The sequence below is a fragment of the Chiloscyllium punctatum genome, chromosome 37 (genome assembly GCF_047496795.1).
Source record: "Chiloscyllium punctatum isolate Juve2018m chromosome 37, sChiPun1.3, whole genome shotgun sequence".
NCBI lineage: Eukaryota > Metazoa > Chordata > Chondrichthyes > Orectolobiformes > Hemiscylliidae > Chiloscyllium > Chiloscyllium punctatum.
Window position 1 is genome coordinate 19,664,564 of NC_092775.1, and position 20,997 is coordinate 19,685,560.

Consider the following 20,997-nt stretch of genomic DNA (forward strand, 5'->3'; position numbering starts at 1 on the left):
CCCCAGTGGGTACTATAGATATTAACATGGAATATATGGATTGAATGAATAACAAGCTGCTGTACTGGCTTTTAAATTAGTGGGAAAAACTAATTGACTTAACTAGATTCTTAAAAGAATCTGGTTAGCATTGAAGACAATTAAGGTGTGTGTATAGACAAAACCAGTCAAATGTTGTCACTTGGTTTCTGAGCTGTTGACTAGTGAATAATTGAGAATTAAAGTTAAATACCATAGGCATTATGAAACTCCCTTGACCAACTAATGGGAGAGAAACTTTTGTAAAATCTCCAGTAGGATGTTGAGTTCATGATCTGTCAAAGTGGGGCAGTCTTAAGAAATCAGCAAGGCAAAGAGGGGATATGGTTTAGCATTGGCAGATAAGGTTAAGCATAATCCAAAGAAATTCTACAAATTTAAGAGCAAGAGGGTGTCTGGAGAGCATACAACCTCTTAAAGATCAAGGAGGTTTTGTGTTGAACCACAGGAGATGGGAGAGATACAAAACGAATATTTTACATCCGATTTTTCTGTGGAGAAAGGAATGGTGTCTAGGTAAGGCAGAGATCAACTTTGATGTTTTAAACCGTTCACATTACAGAAGTTCTGGAGGTCTTAGAATATAAAAGTAGATAAATCTCTGGGACCTGATCTAATGTATTCCAGAACATTATGGGAAGTGAGGGAGGAAATTAGACTCTCAGAAATATTTGCATCATCTATAACTACAGGTGAGGTATGAGTGGCTAATGTTCAATTTTCTCTCTTTAAGGTTGTAAGGAGAAACCAGGGATCTACAGACCAATGAGCCTGACTTCAGTTGAGTAAATTGTTGGAGGTGATAAAATATAGGATTTGACATTTGAGGGGCAAAAATTGATTTAGGGCTCGTCAGCATGGTCTTCAGAGGGAAATAGTGTCTCAAACTTAAGTTCTTTTTTGAGAAAGTTACCAAAAGATTGATAGCAGACCAGTAAATGTTTTGGATTTTGGTAAAGCATTTGACAAGGTTCCACATACTAATTTAGTAAACTTAGATCACATGGGATTTGGGGTGAGCTTGCCTATTGGATGGATAATTGGCTTAACAGTAGGAGAGAGCAATGATGGAGGGTTGCTTTTTCAGACTGGAGGCCTGTGACTAGCAGTCTTTTCACAGGGATCAATTCTGGGCCGCCTTTGTCATTTATAGAAATGATTTGAATGAGAATACAGAAAGCATGATTAAGTTTGTAGATGACACAAATTGGTGGCATAGTAGATAGTGAATAGGTTTTTAAGATTACAAAGAATCTTAATCAAATGTCATTTGGCTGAAATTGCAGATTAAGTTCAATCTGGATGAATGCAAGATGTTGCAGTTTGGTAAACAAGGGTAGGGATTATACAATTAACAGTAGGGCATTGGGTAACGTTGCAGAACAGAGGGACCCCTTCAGGGTGCAGGCACAATTTCTTTAAAAGGTTGTCACACAGGATGATTTAAAAAGGTGTTTGGCATATGTTTATTCTAGAGTCCTCTAGTTTAAAGTTGGGATGTTATTTTGAGGTTGTACAGGACATTGGTGAGGCCTCCTCTCCAATACTGTGTCCAGTTCTGGTTGCCCAGTTATAGGAATGATCAGCTGGAGAGGCTTCAGATTTACCGGGATGTTGCTGATGAAGGTTGAGTTGTGAAGGGAGGCTGGATATTCTGTTTTTTTTTCACTGGACTGTTGGAGATTTGAGCTAACCTGAAGGAGGTTTATTAAAGAATAAGAGCATTGATAGTTGTCTTTCCCTCTAACATGAGGGATTTCAAGATTATGAGCACTTTAAGGTGAGGAGAGTTTTAAATACATATTATGCAAATCTTTTAGTTGGTTTGTGGGTGAATGAACTTGCTGAGAAAGTGGTAGATGGGGTACAATTAATCTTTAAAAGACATTTGGATGGATTCATCAATAGGAAAGCTTTGGAGGAATATGGGCAAGGAGCATGGTGGGATTAGTTTAGTTTGCAATTATGTTTGCATGGACTAGTTGGACAGTCTGTTTCCGTGCTGTATGACTCAATGACTAGAACTTGTGTTTCTATTCTCTGAACTACAAGTAGCATTTTTAGTTTGTATTTCAGTCTCCAGTCTTTTATTTCTTAAAATAGCTTCAGTACAAGATTGATATTGGTGTGCAAAATATTAATTGCAATTGTTATGGACCAGACCCTCTATCTTAAGATAACCAAGACCCAACCTGTTCAGGTAAATGAAGGCATTTCATTCCAGGTGTAATTTAATTGGTGAAACTGCCCAACTTTGAGCAAAAAAACACTTTTTTTTTACACTAGTTAAAATACAGACAAAATAAATAAAAATTGGCTTAACTGTATTGAAATTCTTAATATATAAACTAATTAACTGTTCCCATAAATATACCCATGGCAAAGGCAAATTGTGCAATTCTAGAAGTAGGAAGAGAACTCCAGTTTTTAGCTGTAAAACCCCAGCATCCACTAAAGCTAAAAATCCAAGGCCTCAAGCTACCTATTAGCTTTGGGCAGACTGCTCTTTACCTCTGTCTCAACCTTTCTTCATTAAAAACCAGGACAAAGTACCGCTCTTAAAGCCACGGTATTGTTTCAAAGTATGAAGAGTGGGATTACTTAAAGCCTAAAGAGCAGGAAATCTAGATTGATCAAGAAATTAAATAAAATATGACAAATGGCAGGTCAGGTGGAATGTTGCTGTTTTAGCATGTGGGAGCTGCTGTACACAAGTGACCCAGGGTGAGCTTCAGCTGTTTCAGATCAGTTGAGTAGCTGGATCCAAGCTTCAGACATTGTACCACATCAGGAGGAAGAAAGTTACTGAGGTGCTTTGCTCCAGTATGTGGGCACACCCCTCAGTCTTTCAAATTTGTCTGTTCAGGGACAAGAGCAGGGACTGAGGGGGAAGGTGAGAACTTACCATAGCACTGATACAAGGAGCTATTTCAGTGTGAGCAGGCAATAGGAATGTAGTAGTGGTAGAACAGTATAATTGGGGAATAGAGCAGCAGTGAGCATGTCCTGAAGATGGATTTGCCTGCCTAGTGCCAGGGTTAAGAACATCCTAGACCTAAAGAGGAACAAAGTGGAGTGGGGAGGGATCAATTATCATCCACATCAATATCAATGAAATTGATAGAATCAAAGGTGCTGTTGGAAAAATAGTTCAGAGCTAATTTAAATAGCAGAACCTCTAAGGTAATAACCTCAGCATTGCTACCTGAACCACAGGTAGTAAATGGGTAAAGACCAGGAATTAAATGTGACTCAAAGACCAGTGGGGGATTGACTGAAATCTGGTCTATGGACCACTGGCCTTACACTGGAGTAGAAGGGAAATGTTGAGGTGGGACATGCTTGAACTGTGGTACGAGTAAACCTGGTAAACTGAATAACTAGCGTTGTTGAGAACTTTAAACTTAGAGGGGGAGAATTCTGGAGAAGGGATATTTTGCCTAACAAAAGGAGTTGCCTACATTATTGCCATTTTCTCTTGACAATCCCTTCCATAGTGGTATAGGCAGGGACAGTATTTAGAGGGAAAATGGTAAAAATACAATATATTAATGGCTCTACTCACATGCATAGTATTCAGAACAATATAAATGCATTACCAGCAGAAATTTAGATTAATTGGTATGATCTTGTAACCAGGTCTCTATAATGGTTACAAGGAGATCAAAGCTAGGAACTAAATTCAGTAACATTTTGGAAGGACAGGCTGGAAAGAAAGGGTAGAGATTAAAGTGGTACTGGAAAAGCACAGCAGGCCAGGCAATGTCTGAGCAGAAAAATCAACATTTTGGGCAAAAGCCCTTCATCAGGAATGAGGCAGAGAGCCTTTAGGCTGGAGAGAAATGGGAGGAGGGTGGGACTGGGGAGAAGGGAGCCAAGACTATAGATGGGTGAGGGTGATGGGTGGAGTGGATAGGTGGGATGGAAGATGGGCAGGTCATGATGCTGAGCTGGCAGGTTGGAGCTAGGGTAAGGTGGGGGGAGGAGAATTGAAGAAACTGAAGTTCACATTGCCCTGGGTTGAAGTATTCTGAGGCAGAGGATACAAGATTCTTCCCAGTGTCGGGTGGAGGAGGCCCAGGACCTGCATGTCTTTGGCAGCTTGGGAGGTGGAGTTGAAGTGTTCAGCCACAGGGCAATGGGGTTGATTGGTGCAGGTGTCCCAGACATGTTCCCTAAAGTGCTCTGCGAGAAGGTGTCCAGTCTCCCCAATGTAAAGGAGACTGCAACCAATACAATAAATTTGGATGTGCTCCTTTGGATGGAGGTGTGTTTGCAATTCCTGTGGTGGTAGGGGAAGGTGCCAGGAGGGGCAGGTGGGTTGTTTTTTGGGAGGAAACGTATGGACCTGACCAGGTAGTCAGGGAATAGTCTCTGCAGAAAGGGGTGGGGAGGGAAATATATCCCTGGTGGGGGGGTCCATTGGGAGGTGGCAGAAATGTCAGCAGATGCAGTTTATGCAGAGGTTGGTAGGGTGAAAGGTGAGGGCCAGGGGTTCTGTCTTTGTTGCAATTTGAGGGTAGAGGTGTGGGACATGGATGAGATGTGTTGGAGGGCATCTTCAACCATGTGGGAAGGGAAATTAGTCTTTAAAGAGGGAGGCTGTCTGGTGTATTGTGGTGGAACCACTCCTGGGAGCAGATATGGCAGAGGTGGAGGAATTGGGAATATGGGATAGCATTTTTGCAAGAGGTAGGGTGGGAAGAGGTGTAATTAATGTAGCTTTGGGAGTCTGGGTTTGTTTTTTTAAAAAAAGTCAGTGAGTCTGTCATTGGAGATGGAGGGGTCCAAGAAGGTGAGGGAGGTGTCAGATGGTCCAGGTGAAGTTAAAGTCAAGGTGGAATATGTTGAAGCTGAATCGCTTGACCTCTTTGCAGGAGCACAAGGTGGCACTGATGCAGTCATCAATGTAATGGAGGAAGAGGTGGGGAGTGGTGCTCCTCTTAAAACATTCCATCTTCTGTACTATGTAGCCAACAAAGATACCAGCATATCTGGGGCTCATGTGGGTGCCCATGGCTACCCCTTTTGGTCTGGAGGAAGTGGGAGGATTCAAAGGAGAAATTTAAGGGTGAAGACCAGTTCAGCCAAATGAATAGTGGAAGGGTACTGTTGGGGGCATTGGAAGAGGAAAGAAAGGGTGATGTAGCTTTGTTTAAAGTGAATGGAATAAATAGATTATCTTGGATTGGAAAATGCAGAATCTCTATATAGATCAGAGCTAAGGAAGAAGACACTGATGGAAGTAGTCCATAGGCACTCCATTCCATAGTAGAGAGGGTAAATCAGGAGGTATTGAAGGCATGTTACTAAAGTAGGACATTGGTTATTGCTGTCTTAAAACTTGATGTTGATGGGGATAGTTCAGTTTGCAGAGAAAGCAATGATAAAGAACTCATATTTGGGAGCAAATGTGGTTCCAAATAGGGATTAGATTAATTGGTAATGAAGCAAGTTTAAATGTGGACATGCTAGTGTTGGACTGGGGTGGACAAAGGGTTGTACAACTGATTTGAATGTATAGAACAAATCTAGATACAATTAAATCTTCCATCAGTTGGAATGGAGATGCAGGTTTATATTGACTTATGTAAAACCCAGAATTTCTTTCAAGTCACTGCCCTTCAAGTTTTACCAGAATAAAGGTGACACCTTGGGTCTGACAATACATTTTAGGTATGAGGTCATGGTTGAAGTGTGTTTGAGTCTGACTCCAGTTTGAGATGCATTCTATTTCCAAAGTAGGAATTTATAAAATGCCACACTTGCTGACTGTCTAAAGACTGCTTTTGAACAAAATAGAATGTATCTGCAAATTCACTTCATAGCTTTGTCTATAGGAAAGAAAATGCATGTTTGTGTGCACTTGTGCAAGGGAGAGTGGGTGTGCATTTGCAGTCTTGTGTGCTTGAAGTGAGTATGAGGGAGTATGTGATAGTATGCACTGAGTACATGTCATATTACACAGACAGACATGAACCCAAGATTCCAGTTGAGACTCCTCATGGGTATCAAACATGGCTATCAGCCTCTGTTGGCAACTCTGCAATATGTCCCAATGGTTGCCAGGAGGGCACTTCACCTGAAGATCAGAAGCTGAATGTCATTGCTGAATTGTTCCCTCAGTGGGAGGGAACATAACCATCTGGCAATAGTTGAGTGGTGTTTATTCATTTTGTCAGTATGCATGGTTTTGCCAATAGTGTCTCAAGGCATCCTTATCTTCAACATGAGATGTTGGATGAGTCACATGAGTACCTGCCATGTAGAGTGATGTCCCCACATGTAATGTAGTATCAATGCCTGTCGCTGCAAACAATGGGCTGTATAAGGTTTGGTAGTTTAGATTAGATTCCCCACAGTGTGGAAACAGGCCCTTTCTCCCAACAAGTCCACACGGACCCTCTGGAGAGTAACCCACCCAGACCCATTTCCCTTTGACTAATGCACCTATTGCTACAGGTAATTTAGCATGGCCATTTCACCTGACCTGCACCTCCTTTGGACTGGGAGAAAACTGGAGCATGCAGACAGTCACCTGAGGCTGGAATCAAACCTGGACCTCTGCTGCTATCAGACAGCAGTGCTAACCACTGAGCTACGATGCTGTTGTTTGAAGATGAGAATTGGAGGCATAGGGAAGATCTTGGCAAGGTGCTCAAGGTCATCAATGATGTGTTGAAACCTGTGAAGATCATGGTATAGTCCCTCCATTCCCAGCATATGTGTTGATCAGTACTCCTATCAGTAGTGTCAAGTGTATCCCTTCTGGGGGGTTATTAGTTTTTTGCTGTTGCATGTATCAACTGGCTATCAAAGTTGGTGCCACCACATTATACACTCCCTCATGGCCACAAACACATACACACATACACACAGGCATTACACACATACTGTCTGTTTTATACATGCACACATAGACTTATGGGGTGAATTTACATTTGCAGATTGGTATTAGCAGATTTGGATTCCCTACAGTGCAGAAACAGGCCCTACAGCCCAGACCTATTCCCCTATTCATTAATGCACCTATCACAATGGGCAATTTAGCATAGCAAATTCACCTGCCCTGTACATCTTTGGACTGTGGGAGGAAACTGGAAACCCACCCAAACACAGGGAGAATGTGCAAACTCCACCCAGACAGTTGCCCAAGGCTGGAATTGAACCCAGGTCCCTGGTGCTGCAAGGCAGCAGTGCTAACCCCTGAGCCACCGTGCTGCCCCTTGCCTTTGTTCAAAAAGCACACTAGCTTCAGACAGTTAGTAAATGTGACATTTTATAAATTCCTAATTTGGAAATAAATCTAAATATGACTCCAGTTGAGTTACAAACAGACTTGTAACATGGCCTTATCCCTAAAATGCATTGTCGACCTGAGGTATCACCTTTTTATTCTGATAAAACCTGAAGTTATCCTGGGGCAGTGATTTGAAAGAAATTCTGGGATTTACATATTAATCAATAGAAACCTCCAACTCCATTCCAATTGATTTTAAGATTTAATTGTCATCTAGGTGTGTTCACTCTCGTTTGATCTTTTACTTATAAATTGTGTCTAATGTATTCTCGCTAGCTGCCTAAGGCAGGAGTGGGGACTCTGAAAGCTTGCACTTTCAAATAAACTTGTTGGACTATAACCCGGTAGTGTGAGATTTTTGACTTAGTAAATGATGAATTTAGATTAGATTCCCTACAGTGTGGAAACAGGCCCTTTGCCACAACAAGTCCACACCGACCCATTTCCCACTGCCTAATGCACCTAACACTACGGGCAATTTAGCACAGCCAATTCACCTGACCTACACATCTTTGGACTGTGGGAGGAACACACACAGTTGTCCAAGGCTGGAATCAAACCTGGGACTGTGGTGCTATGAGGCAGCAGTACTAACCACTCTGCTGCTCCAAAAGTAAATTATCTCCTCGAACAGTGATCATAACATGCTAAAATTTAGCAGTCAATTTGAAATTGAGAAGCTTGGATTGGAAGTAACTGTGCTAATCTTAAATCAGAGTAATAACAAAGGAATGAAGGGAGACTTGGCTGGAGTAGACACGGGAAGTGTTTAATGGAAAAGATGACTGATGAACAATGGCTGACACTTAAGAAACTCACAACAAAGGCACATTCCAATGATTGAGGAGGATTCTGGAAGGAGGATTATTTAACCATGGACAGTATCAAATTGAAAGATAAAATCTATAACATGGTAAAGATTAGTGGTAAACTAGAGGATTGGGACATTTTAAATACAAACAAAAGATTACTAAAACAAAAAAGAGGAAGAATGAAAGGTCAACTGGCAAGTAGTACAAGAATTGATAGTAAGAGCTTCTTTCATAAAATGTAATCATGGTCTCTTACAGGAGGAGGCTGTGAAAATAATAATGGGGAACTAGGAAATGGTAAAGGAGTTAAGTAAATGCTTTCCATCCATCTTCATGGTAGAGGGCACTAACAATCCAAAAATACTAAATAATCCAGACAAAAGTCAGGAGGAAATAAATACAATAACTTTCACTCAAGAAAATATATTAGGAAAACTAACTAAAGGCTGATTGGGTCTCATCCTAGGATACTAAGGAAGTAACTCAACATATAGTGGATGCACTGGTTGTAGTCTTCCCAAATTTTTAGATTTGGGAAAATCCAGAGGATTCAAAAACTGCCGTTGCAGTAGCCTCTTCAAAAAGAGAGAAGCAAAAGAATGTTAACTATTGGTCAGTTAGCTTAACATCTGCCTTTGGCAAAATATTTGAGTATTGTAAAGCATGTAACAACAGAGTATTTAGATATGCATAATATAATCCAGAAGAGTCAGTATTACTTCATGAATGGGAACTCATTCCTGACAAATTGCTTTTGAGGAGATAGCAAGCAGGGAGTTGTAGAAGTAATAAATTTGGATTTCCAAAAGACAGTTTATAAGGTACCACACAAGGATACTTAAAAAGGAAAAAACTTGTGGTGTTGGGGAATGATATACTAGCATATTTACGGGATTGGCTAACTAATAGAAAACAGAGTTGGGATGAGGTCAGCATTTTTAGGATGGCAAACTGTAACTGGACAGCCATATGGATTGGTTCTGGGGCCACAATTACAGGTATTTATAATATAAATTAAGTATTTGAATGATGGAAATGAATGTATTACCACAAAGTTTGCAGATGACACAAAAATAGCTGGGAAGGCAAGTGGCATGGATAACACAAATAGTCTCCAGTGGAAGACCGTATATGTGATTGGGAAGAATTTTAGCAGATGGAATGTAAATGTGGGAAAGTCTGGGTTTATTTTTAACCACAGTAGGAAAAATAGAGGAGCTGAATATTTAAATGCAGAATTAATAAAGCTGCAGCATGAATCAATTCACGTGTTTTCATGCATGAAACACAATAAGCCACCGTATAGGTTTGGACTTACTAGGAAAGCCAAATGATCTGAGTAATATTTTTTTCAAAGGGAATATAGTATTAAAGTATGGAAGTCTTGCTAAAACTATATAAGGCACTGGTGAGATCACATCTTTAGTGTGAAGGTTTGGTTTCCCCCCCATCTACTGGCATTGGAGAACATACAGAGAAGATTTGGGTGGGTGATGTTGGGTATGAAGGAATTTTCTTATGAAAAGAGGTTTAGTAGGTTGAATCGAAATTCATTGGAGTTTTAGAAGAATACGAGACGGCCTCATTAAGATTCTCGAGAGGCCTAACAGGATAGATGTGGACAGGTTATTTCCCCTTTTGTAAGAATCTCTGACTTGAGGGCTTAATGTCAAAGTGAGGGGTCACTCAATTAAGTCAGAGATAAAGAGGAATTTCTTCTCTGGAATTGTAATAAATATATATATTTAATTTTTTTTTATCCAAGAGAGCTGTTGAAGAAGGGCTTATGCCCAAAACGTCGATTCTCCTGTTCCTTGGATGCTGCCTGACCTGCTGCATTTTTCCAGCAACACATTTTCAGCTCTGATCTCCAGCATCTGCAGTCCTCACTTTTTTCCTTGTTAAAATATTCAAGACTGAGATACAGAGTATTAATAGGTAAGGGAATTGAGGGCTATAGGTAAAGGCAAGAAAATAGAATTGGAGATTATTGGATCAGCATGATCTCAATGAATGGTGGAGCAAACTCAATGGGACAAACAGCCTTTCTCCACCCCTACGTCTTATTTTTATGGTTCTCTCAAATGGTATTAATATTCTTTCATCCTTGTGAAAATGAACTTCAAAATGAATCGATCAATTTATAATCATTATAACATTGCAGCGATCTGAAGTGTCCTCTAATTTATGTTTTTATCATCTAACAAACCTATATTCAGGAGATTTTGCATTTAGTTATGATTTATCAAATACAACTTATTGTGTATTTCTCATCGAATGTACGTTATTTTGTAAACTTTAAACCATTCAGTGCAGAGTTCTGGAACCATTATTTACTGCATAGGTTTTGACATGGAGCACTCCATGTGGTTTTGGTCTTGACTATTGGCTCCATGTGTATTTGACAAATGGTCCTTTTTATATGCATTAATTGTACATTTCCAGTGCATTAATATCTAGGTTTTAGGCCAGTGACTGTTGAAAATTCTATCCTGGAATATCCAACGTGTGTGATTAGAAGTTTGTGTGTACCTTTGGCTATCACAAAACATGAGACATAGTGGATCCAATTTCAAACTAATACAGATTTAGACTTTGCGTCAACAAACCCAACAAAGCTCAAATTAGATTAGATTAGATTAGATTACTTACAGTGTGGAAACAGGCCCTTCGGCCCAACAAGTCCACACCGCCCCGCCGAAGCGCAACCCACCCATACCCCTACATCTACCCCTTACCTACACTACGGGCAATTTAGGATAGCCAATTCACCTGACCTGCACATCTTTGGACTGTGGGAGGAAACCGGAGCACCCGGAGGAAACCCACGCAGACACGGGGAGAATGTGCAAACTCCACACAGTCAGTCGCCTGAGGCAGGAATTGAACCCAGGTCTCTGGCGCTGTGAGGCAGCAGTGCTAACCACTGTGCCACCGTGCCACCCACAAAGTTAGTACACAAGTATCGTTGAATGGTGTTTTGGATGCAGATAAAAGATCTTTCAGAAGTAAACTCAAGTTTGCTGAGTGAACTAGACTTTTGGTACATTCAGTCTGGCATCCTATTTGCAACTTTCACTAGTAATGCAGAGCATAGCCCATCCAAATATCCATTGTTGAAAAAAGACTTGCAGAATTTAACAAAAGGTGTGCAACTGAATTGATGAAAATCAACCAAAAAGACAAGATCTCCAGCATCAGGCATATTGAAATTCACCATCTAAATAAACACTGATAGTGGCTAACACAGATTAGCTAAAATAATGAATGCACTATTAATGAGTACAAAAGATAATGTAGTTTGACGTATGCCTTGTGTTCCAGTGTTTATGAATGTATGTATTCCCATCTTAATGAAAATTTTAAACAAAGTTTTAAAAGTAAGGGAACTTGCGGCAAACTATTCAACTTAATAATTGTACAGTACTTAAATCCCTAAAGTGTTGAGGGAAGCCTCAGTACAAATATAAGCAATCCAAAACTTTTTAAATTCCTCAATGGGACATTATCAAAGGGCTATTGTCTTCATGAACAAAATCTGACCACTTCTTTTGAAGTTTTTGAAGAAGTAACAAAGAAGGTTGAGGGCAGAATAGTAGGTGTGATCTGTGTGGACTTCAGTAAGGTGTTCGTCAAGATTCCCCATGGGAGACTGATTAGCAAGGTTAGATCTCATGGAGTACAGGGAGAACTAGCCATTTGGATGCAGAACTGGCTCAAAAGGTAGAAAACAGGGTGGTGGTGGAGGGTTGTTTTTCAGAGTGGAGGCCTGTGTCCAGTGGAGTGCCACAAGGATCGATGCTGGGTCCTTTTTCTTTTTGTCATTTATATAAATGATTTGGATGCAAGCATAAAAGGTATAGTTGGTAAGTTTGCACATGACACCAAAATTGGAGGTGTAGTAGACAACGAAGAAGGTTACCTCAGATTACAATTGGATCTTGATCAGATGGGCCAAGTGGCAGATGGAGTTTAATTTGGATAAGTGGGAGGTGTTGCATTTTGGGAAAGCAAATCTCAGCAGGACTTATACACTTAATAGTAAGGTCCTAGGGAGTTTTGCTAAACAAGGAGACCTTCGAGTGCAGGTTCATAGCTCCTTGAAAGTGGAGTCGCAGGTAGATAGGATAGTGAAGAAAGCATTTGGTATGCTTTCCTTTATTGGTCAGAGTATTGAGTACAGGAGTTGGGAGGTCATGTTGCGGTTGTACAGGACATTAGTTAGGCCATTGTTGGGATATTGCGTGCATTTCTGGTCTCCTTCCCATTGGAAAGATGTTGTGAAACTTGAAAGGGTTCAGAAAAGATTTACAAGGATGTTGCCAGAGTTGGAGGATTTGAGCTATAGGGAGAGGCTGAACAGGCTGGGGCTGTTTTCCCTGGAGCGTCGGAGGCTGAGGGGTAACCCTATTGAGGTTTACAAAATTGAGGGGCATGGATAGGATAAATAGACAAGGTCTTTTCCCTGGGGTGGGGGAGTCCAGAACGAGAGGGCACAGGTTTAGATTGAGAGAGGAAAGATATAAAAGAGACCTAAGAAGCAACTGTTTCATGCAGAGGGTGGTACATGTATGGAATGAACTGCCAGAGAAAGTGGTGGAGGCTGGTACAATTGCAACATTTAAAAGGCATTTGGATGGGTATATGAATAGAAAGGGTTTGGAGGGATATTGGCTGGGTGCTGGCAGGTGGGACTAGATTGGGTTGGGATATTTGATCGGCATGGACGGGCTGGACCGAAGGGTCTTTTCCATGCTGGACATCTCTATGACTCTAAGTGAGACAAAAAACCTGAAGTGTCAAAGAGGTGGTAGTGTCTGCTACATTCTTCATAGCTTATTTTTTTTTAAAAAGCTTACTGGATACAATTTCATGTATATGGTATCACTTCATAAAATATTGTATCCACTTTGTTCAATTGGTAGCATTTCCATCTCTCAGGTTAGAAGGTTTTGGGTTTGAATCGAGAATATGTTGAAAGCACGCAATTTAGACTGATAACTGAAAACGATCCTAATTGATGTCATGCATTGACAAGTGCTGGTGGCATACTAAACTGAGATTACATATGGCAGTAGTTCAGGCACACACTGAAATGTCCATGTGATCATTATGAATGGACAAGGATTTCTCCCAACTTTCTGGCAATTTTCCAACTTTAGCCATGACCATACAAAAATACAACTGATTAGCAAATTAGATCCATTATCAGTTATTCCTGGAATCTTGAGGCACATAAAAATGCTGATCTTTGACCAAAGAATAAATTCCTTTTAAAACAAATATTTTATGAAATATTATGTTTCTTACGCTGTGATTTAAAAAAAAATTGAACGTTGCTAACTTTTATGAACCAATAAATGGCTCCTGAAACTGATTAATTGTAAACATCAGTCATAACTGATGAATATCAGGTTGATACCTCGATATTAGAATTTATCGCAACACATCTGTCTTGCATTATGTAATTACTGCAATGGATTAATGAAGCATGAACTGAATCATATCCATAACTAAAGTGAAATGTAATAACTGAGGCTTCATTCATGGAGACAATTTTTCCCACTCTTTTTTTCCGCACACTGACTGGTACTGCTTGATATTGTCCATCCATGGGAATCTCTCAGAAATACCGAATAACATTTGAGTACACAATAATTTATAGGAGTAAAAACACACAATTATAACACTGGTTCAAAACAATTGCATTAATAGCGACTTTAACTTCCCTTGTATCTTTACTATGTATTTTCCGTAATGTATTGTGCAGCAATCTTTCATGGGTCAGGGAATCAAATATCTTCCCAAAACTTGTATATCTCACATAGGTACCCAAAATATTCTTTTAACAATACACTGATTTTTCCCTTAAAAATGTGAATTAATAAGCATCTTCTGATCTGCTTGTATGTTCTAGAAATAATTAAGTCATTGAGATCAGGTGGGACTTGAACCTCGGCCTCCAGGCCCAGAGTCATTGCCACTGGGCCATAAGACCACTGGTTAATTATTTCTACAGTATAGGCAATTGAGTTGCTTTGTTAATCTATAAGACAATATGCACATTACAAAACTGCACAAACATAAACTTAAATAACTAGCTATCTCATGCTTTAGTGGTGATAGTTGAAGGATTAATGTTGTCAGGATACTAGAAGATGAAAACTGTTCCTCTTCAAACAAAGCCACAAGATCCTTCATAACCACCTGATTGTGAAGAGAGAACCTTGGTTTAATTTAAGTTAGCATTTCAGTTGGAAGCCTGCACCTCCAATATTTCAGTGGTTTATTAGTGCTATATATATACTGAAATGTAATCCTAAATTATGCATTGGAAGTCAGGAAATGAATCTTCAACCTACAACCTTCGTTTTCAAAGATGAGTGCACTACGAACTGAATAAATATCCCAATAATCAGACATGACCTACTAAAAATCCATTTGACATAAACATTGTCCCATGACTTTCTTACCTTCAAATTGGACTATTCCAAAGTATTTCTGACTGGCCTCCCATCTCACTTATTCCACTACATTCAACTTTTCCCAAACCTGCGCAAATTCTGCTCACATGAACCCTGTGTGCTGATCCAGTTGTTCAAATTCCATCATGGACTCATCCATCGACATCTTTGTAACTTTCTCTGGCCTGAAACCTAGCTGGGTACTTATGTTTCTATAACTCTTGCCTCTCATGCCTTTACAACCCTTGCCCTATGTGCAGGCACACATTTGACCGCCATAGGCAGTTGTGCCTTCAGCCAGTAGGCCTATGTTTGCACAACTCCTTCTGCTTTAGACACATCTTTAAATTTCACTTGGTTGATGAAAGTGTCAGTCATCTATTTTATTTTCTGTTTTGGCTTTCTAACTTTTGTATGTGAATGCAGAAAGTACTTCCAACTTTTGGAACTCATTTTTAGGAAATAACAACTGGAAGCAAGCAGCTACAAGTTCAGATCAAACTATAAGCCAAGTTGATTTATTTTCTTTGTAATTACTTAGTATCCTCATTTTTAACAGTACTTTGAGAACAGTATAATTTTATTCCCCATGTGTTCTTTCAAGTTCTTTTTCAATCATGGATTGAATGTGAGAATCCATATCAAGTTTCTCTAATCAATTGAGTAATTATATTCTCAATAAAATATTCAATTTGATATCTCTAGGAATTTGGTCTGAAATTGTTTACTGGACAACATCATTAGATACACATCCATCTTTAACTACTAGCTATGATTTGGTGTTATGAACATCACAGTACAAGACACTTAAATAACTATAGTAAACATAAAGGAACATAATTCAACAGAATTTCAGATTAAAGATGATAATGCAAAACTATTTGATAGTGAAATTCTGCACTAAAATAGCCATAGGGATACCAATATCAATTGGGAAAAGGATAACCTAGATTCTTATGTATCACTTAATCTATTACCAGTTGTGTGAACTTTTAGAATCAATAATTCCACCTAAAATGAGTGAGAATTTGAAAATTCATGCATTAATGAAGGGTGTCAGAATAGATTTGTTAAAGCAAATTTAGTTTAGCAAATTTGAAGGGTTTCTTTTGTAAAGGTGTCACAATAGTGGTAAAATAAGGTCCATCAATTTTCAATTTCTATCATGTTTGTAATCTCTCAAATCTTTGTGGGCTAAAATGGTTTTTAAAAATGTAAGAAGCATAGATGTAAAATGGTTGTCGTGATCACTGACCACAGAATGAAACAAGTTCAGCAAATCAAAATGAATTCAAAAAATGTCTGAGTTGATATTCCTAGTTTATGTAAAAACATAGAAATCAGTCAATCGAGGCAGGTGTCAAGAAATTTGCTGCTCCTCTTTCAGTTTAGACTTGTCTGATTAGTTGTATCTAATGAATATGAAAAGCTGCCTGTAACCATCCAATTTGAAAGCCAATGTATACAAAAAAAATGATATTTCAGTAGTTACCTGACAGAGTAGCAGAGAGAGAGTAAGAAAGAAAATAGATTAGTAACATCAGGGTTCTGAACACTTGCTTTTTCCCGGTTTCCTTCTCAACTGTTGAAAGCCAGCGTCTGTGATTAAATTGGAGAAACATCTATTTACTTAGACCTCAAGGATACTACATGTTTTTGATATTTCTGAAGATGCCATGCATCTAAACAGCCATGGTCTCTTTTTGAAAAAAACTTTATTCCTCTGTTTGTGTTTTATTATTTTTCTCAGAGTTAGGAAGTAATAAATACCTCTTTTATTTATTCAAGGAAGCCTTGTAATTGGCTCCTTTAATTTTGACAACAACCATAGCTGTGTGGGAATAATAATTAAAACTCATTTTTGCAGCCAACTGAAAAAGAGGGAAGTCAAGAGTGTGTTGCTGGAAAAGCACAGCAGGTCAGGCAGCAACACACTCTCGACTCTGATCTCCAGCACCTGCAGTCCTCACTTTCTCCTCCCTGAAAAAGAGGGGAGCCAATTTACCCCTCCTTGTTTGGTTGTAACAACCATGACATAGTTGATAAAGATATGTGTTGCCAATGAATTTTTTGAAAGCAGACTTTTATCAAACTTCAAGTTACAAGGAAATGCAACAAGCTAAATAAGAAGTTGAATGATTGGAAACCGACAGTATGGATAATGGATGTTGTTTGGCTTGGGGAAGAGCTGGAGATAGTTAGTGCTGGGTTTACTTTTGTCCTCAGCATTAAATAGATTTTTTGCATGGGAAATACAGCATTAATACTTGCTGATGGTGCAACTGAAGTGGATTTAAAATTAATCAGCACGATTAAAATTAATCATTAGATACAACTAATCAGACAAGTCTAAACTGAAAGAGGAGCAGCAAATTTCTTGACACCTGCCTCGATTGACTGATTTCTATGTTTTTACATAAACTAGGATAGACAAATTAGAGGAAAGAGTATCAAGTGATAGGTACAATTGTAAATTTAAGTGTGTGGTTGCAGGTTGTAGGTGGAAACAAATTTTGAGAGTATGGCAAGTTGGTGAAGGATATGAAGGAACAGTAGGTTCATATACATAATTCTTAGTAAGTATGAAAGACGATCAAGAGTATGGAACCATTGTAATATATCTGTCCAAACTCAGTTGTATTGCATACATTTTTTTTGGGATCGCATCACAGAAAAGACAAAAGCATAACATACATACAGCATCGAATTATCAGGATGGTATTAGGAATGAGAGACAGTGGTTAAGAAAAATACTTGAGAAACTAAAGTTGTTTTCAGCTGAAGTAGAGTAAGTGGAGAGATAAAGTTTATTTTAAATTATGTTGTTTTAAATGGTAAATAGGTGATAATTTAGTACCATCCAGATGTCAATTGTGATTAATTCTGAACAATTAGTATATGGTTGAGTTATAACGTGAAATAAATTAGCAATATTAAGACTGTCTCACTGACGTTATGTCACAGATACGATATTAACTTTATTTATCAAATCTTGCAAGTGACTGAATAGAGTTAAATCACAACTCTATGGTTATGTACTTACCAGAATAATTTAATAGATTGTTTAGGATATGAGCTTGTTCCTTACCAGTTATTCTATTTCTTGAAACAATAACACTTTTGACCCATCCTTTAGCTGTCTTTCTAAATTCTAATTATGTCACAAATTAAATGAATTATTTGAGTGATTATGGCATCACAAAGAATCACAGCGCATCATTATGCTGTAAAAATCCATCATTTTTGTATTATGCAGAATTTGTTTATTTTTGCCTATATGTTGTGCACATATTTGAATAGGCTATACATCAATACAGTAACTCTTGTAAACAAATCTAAAATCTCCTGTGAATTGACTTTATCTTTTCCTGCCCAATAATTAGGTAACAAACTAAGACAAAAAATTGTGACAAAAAATTTTCTACTCTGTCACCAACTGAAATGTAGTACATTTGACTGTCGCTTCAAAAAAAAGTGGTTTGATATATATTCTAAATGACTGTTCAGTGGCTAAATCTCAATTAGCTCATTTATTAAGATGCATAAGATAAATGAAAGTGTATAAATTATAAGCCACTTCTCTGCTCAACACCTAAAAAAACCCATTTTCCTTACTGTCTCTATCCTTAGACTTTAATGGAGGTTAATTTCTTACATGGTGAAAAATGCTGCAGACTAGCTTAGTTTCTACTGGAAATAGTTGTCAGGTCATCCAAAACTGCAAACATACGAAATAGCAGAATTAGACCACACAACCCCTCGTGTCTGCTCTACCATTCAATAAAGCTGACCTATATCTGTTTCAAATTCCACATTCCCACCTACAACTGATATCTTTTTTATTCTCTTGCTTCACAAGAATCTATTAACTTCTGCCTTAAAAAAAAGTTTGAGTCTGTCTCCATTGCTTTCTAGGGCAGAGAGTTCCAAAGTGTCTCAATTCTCTGACAGAAGGAAAGAATTCTCATCTCCATTGTAAATGGTGCAATTTCACTTTTCTGGACTCAGCCACAAAAGGAAAAACATCCTTTCCATATCCACCTTGTCAAGACCATTCAGGATCTTATACCACACCGGTCAGCCCTTACTCTTCTCAGCTCCATTGGAAACAAGCCCAGCTCAGGTCAGGCATCATATGTGGAGAAAGAAACAAGAGATAATATTTCATTCATTAACCTTTCACCAAAACTGGAAAGAAGTTGGAGGTTTAAGAGGTTTAAACTGGAAATAGAGAATGGGAAGGTAAAGAGCAAAAGGGAAGATGTGTGATACGACAGATGATAGGAGAGATAAAATGAGTAAAGAGATGGCGGTGCAAAGCAAAAGGGGTGGAAGTAGAACAAATAAAGAACAAATAAAACATCTAGAGAAGCAGAAGCAGAATGAATCCTTCATGGGCAGCTACCAAGGCTACCATCCTATAAACCAGAAAAACCAAGGTAAAAACAAGTGTTTGATGTCATCATCTGAAATTTTTGAGTTTTCTGTTGAGTCTGAAAGGCAGAATTCCATGATGAGCTGCTGTCTCTTGAGTTTCCATTGAATTTCATTGAATGTATAGATCAGAATAGGAGTGCAGAGGAGAAATAAATGAATTGAAAGTTCAGGGTCATTCTTGGACACTGAATGGGGATTCTGCAAAGCAGTCATATAATTTGCATTCACAATGTTGGGAGGACCATGTTGTGAGTAGTCGTTAAAGTATAGGAAGTTGAAAGAAGTACAAATAAGATGCTGATTCACCTGGAAGGACGGTTTCGGGCCTTGGATATTGGGAAAGGATTGGACCAGATACCTGTTGCATCTTCTATGCTTGCATGTGAAGGTACAGAGGGAAGGGAAGTCTGTACTAGATTGATAGATGAGTGGACGGAGAGTACTGCAAAGAAATGGGACAGACTTTGAACAGATTGACCATGATGCACTGTGAACCATCATCAGCAGTAGAATCTGCAACCTCATGGCCCAGAATATACCACACTCCACCATACCATCAAGCGAGGGTATCAACTCAGGTTCAAGAATAGTGCAGGTGGACATGCCAGAAGCATCACCAGACATACTTAAAAATTAATGTCACTCTAGTGAAACTACAAATCAGGACTATTTGCATGCCAAATAGCAAAGCAGCAAGTGACAGACAGAGCCAAGTAATTGAAAAAGAGCCACAACAGATCAGACATAAGCTCTGCAGATTTGCCATACCTAGTTGGGAACAGCAGTGGATAAACTGACAACTCACTGGAGGACGATGTTCCATAAATGTCCATGTCTTCAACAATGGAGAAGCCAAACTCATCAATGTGGAAGGTAAGGCTGAGAAAAAAACATGCACAACAATCTTCAGTGCCAAGTAGATGACCTATCTTGGTCTCCTCCAAGATCCCAGCTTCACAGAAACCAGTTTTCAGCCAATTTGATTCACTTGACGTGATATCAAGAAATAATTGGCGGTATTGGAAATTGCAAAGGCTATGCGTCCTGACAGCATTCTACCAACACGCTTATTGAAGACTTGCAAAACATAAGGCTGAAGCATTCACAACAGTCTTCAGCCAGAAGTGCTGAGTGGATGATTCATCTTAGTCTCCTCCAGAGGTCCCCAGCATCACAAATAGCAATCTTCAGCCAACTCAATTCACTCTATGTGATCTCAAGAAATGGTTGGAGGCACTGTTTACTGCAAAGCCATGGGCCCTGACAACATTCTGATAATATCACTTAATACTTGTGCTCCAGAACTTTGAGCTCCTAGCGAAGCATTTCCACAGTTACAACACTAGCATCGAACTGACCATATGTGAGTCCTGTAGAATAAAAGTAGGACAAATCTAAACTGGTCACTTACTGCCCTTCTTTTTGATTGTCAGCAAAAAGATTGAAGTTGTTATAAGTAGTGACATCAACAGCACCTGCTCACTGTTACTCCATTTGAGTTTCACCAGGGAAACCCAGCTCTTGGTCCCATGATAGCCTTAGTTCAAATATATAAAACAAGTTGAATTCAAGAGGTTACGGTGACAGTAACAACCCTTGATATCAAGATCATATTTAACAATGTTTGACACCAATTTTGCCAGGATTCCTTGATGCCAGTGAGAAACATGGAAACTTTCCATTGGTTAGAGTTATACCTAGCACATAGGAAGTTGATTGTCAGTTTTGGAGGTCAGTCATCTCAGTTCTAAGACATCTCCCCAAGAATTCATCAGAATTGTCTCCTTGGCCAAACATTTCCGCTGCTTTGTCAATGACCTTCCCTCCATTATAAGGTCAGAAATGGGAGTGTTTACTGATAATTGCACAATGTTCACTAACATTCACAACTCTGCAGATACTGAAGCAATTCATGTCCAAATGCAGCAAGACCTGGACAATATCC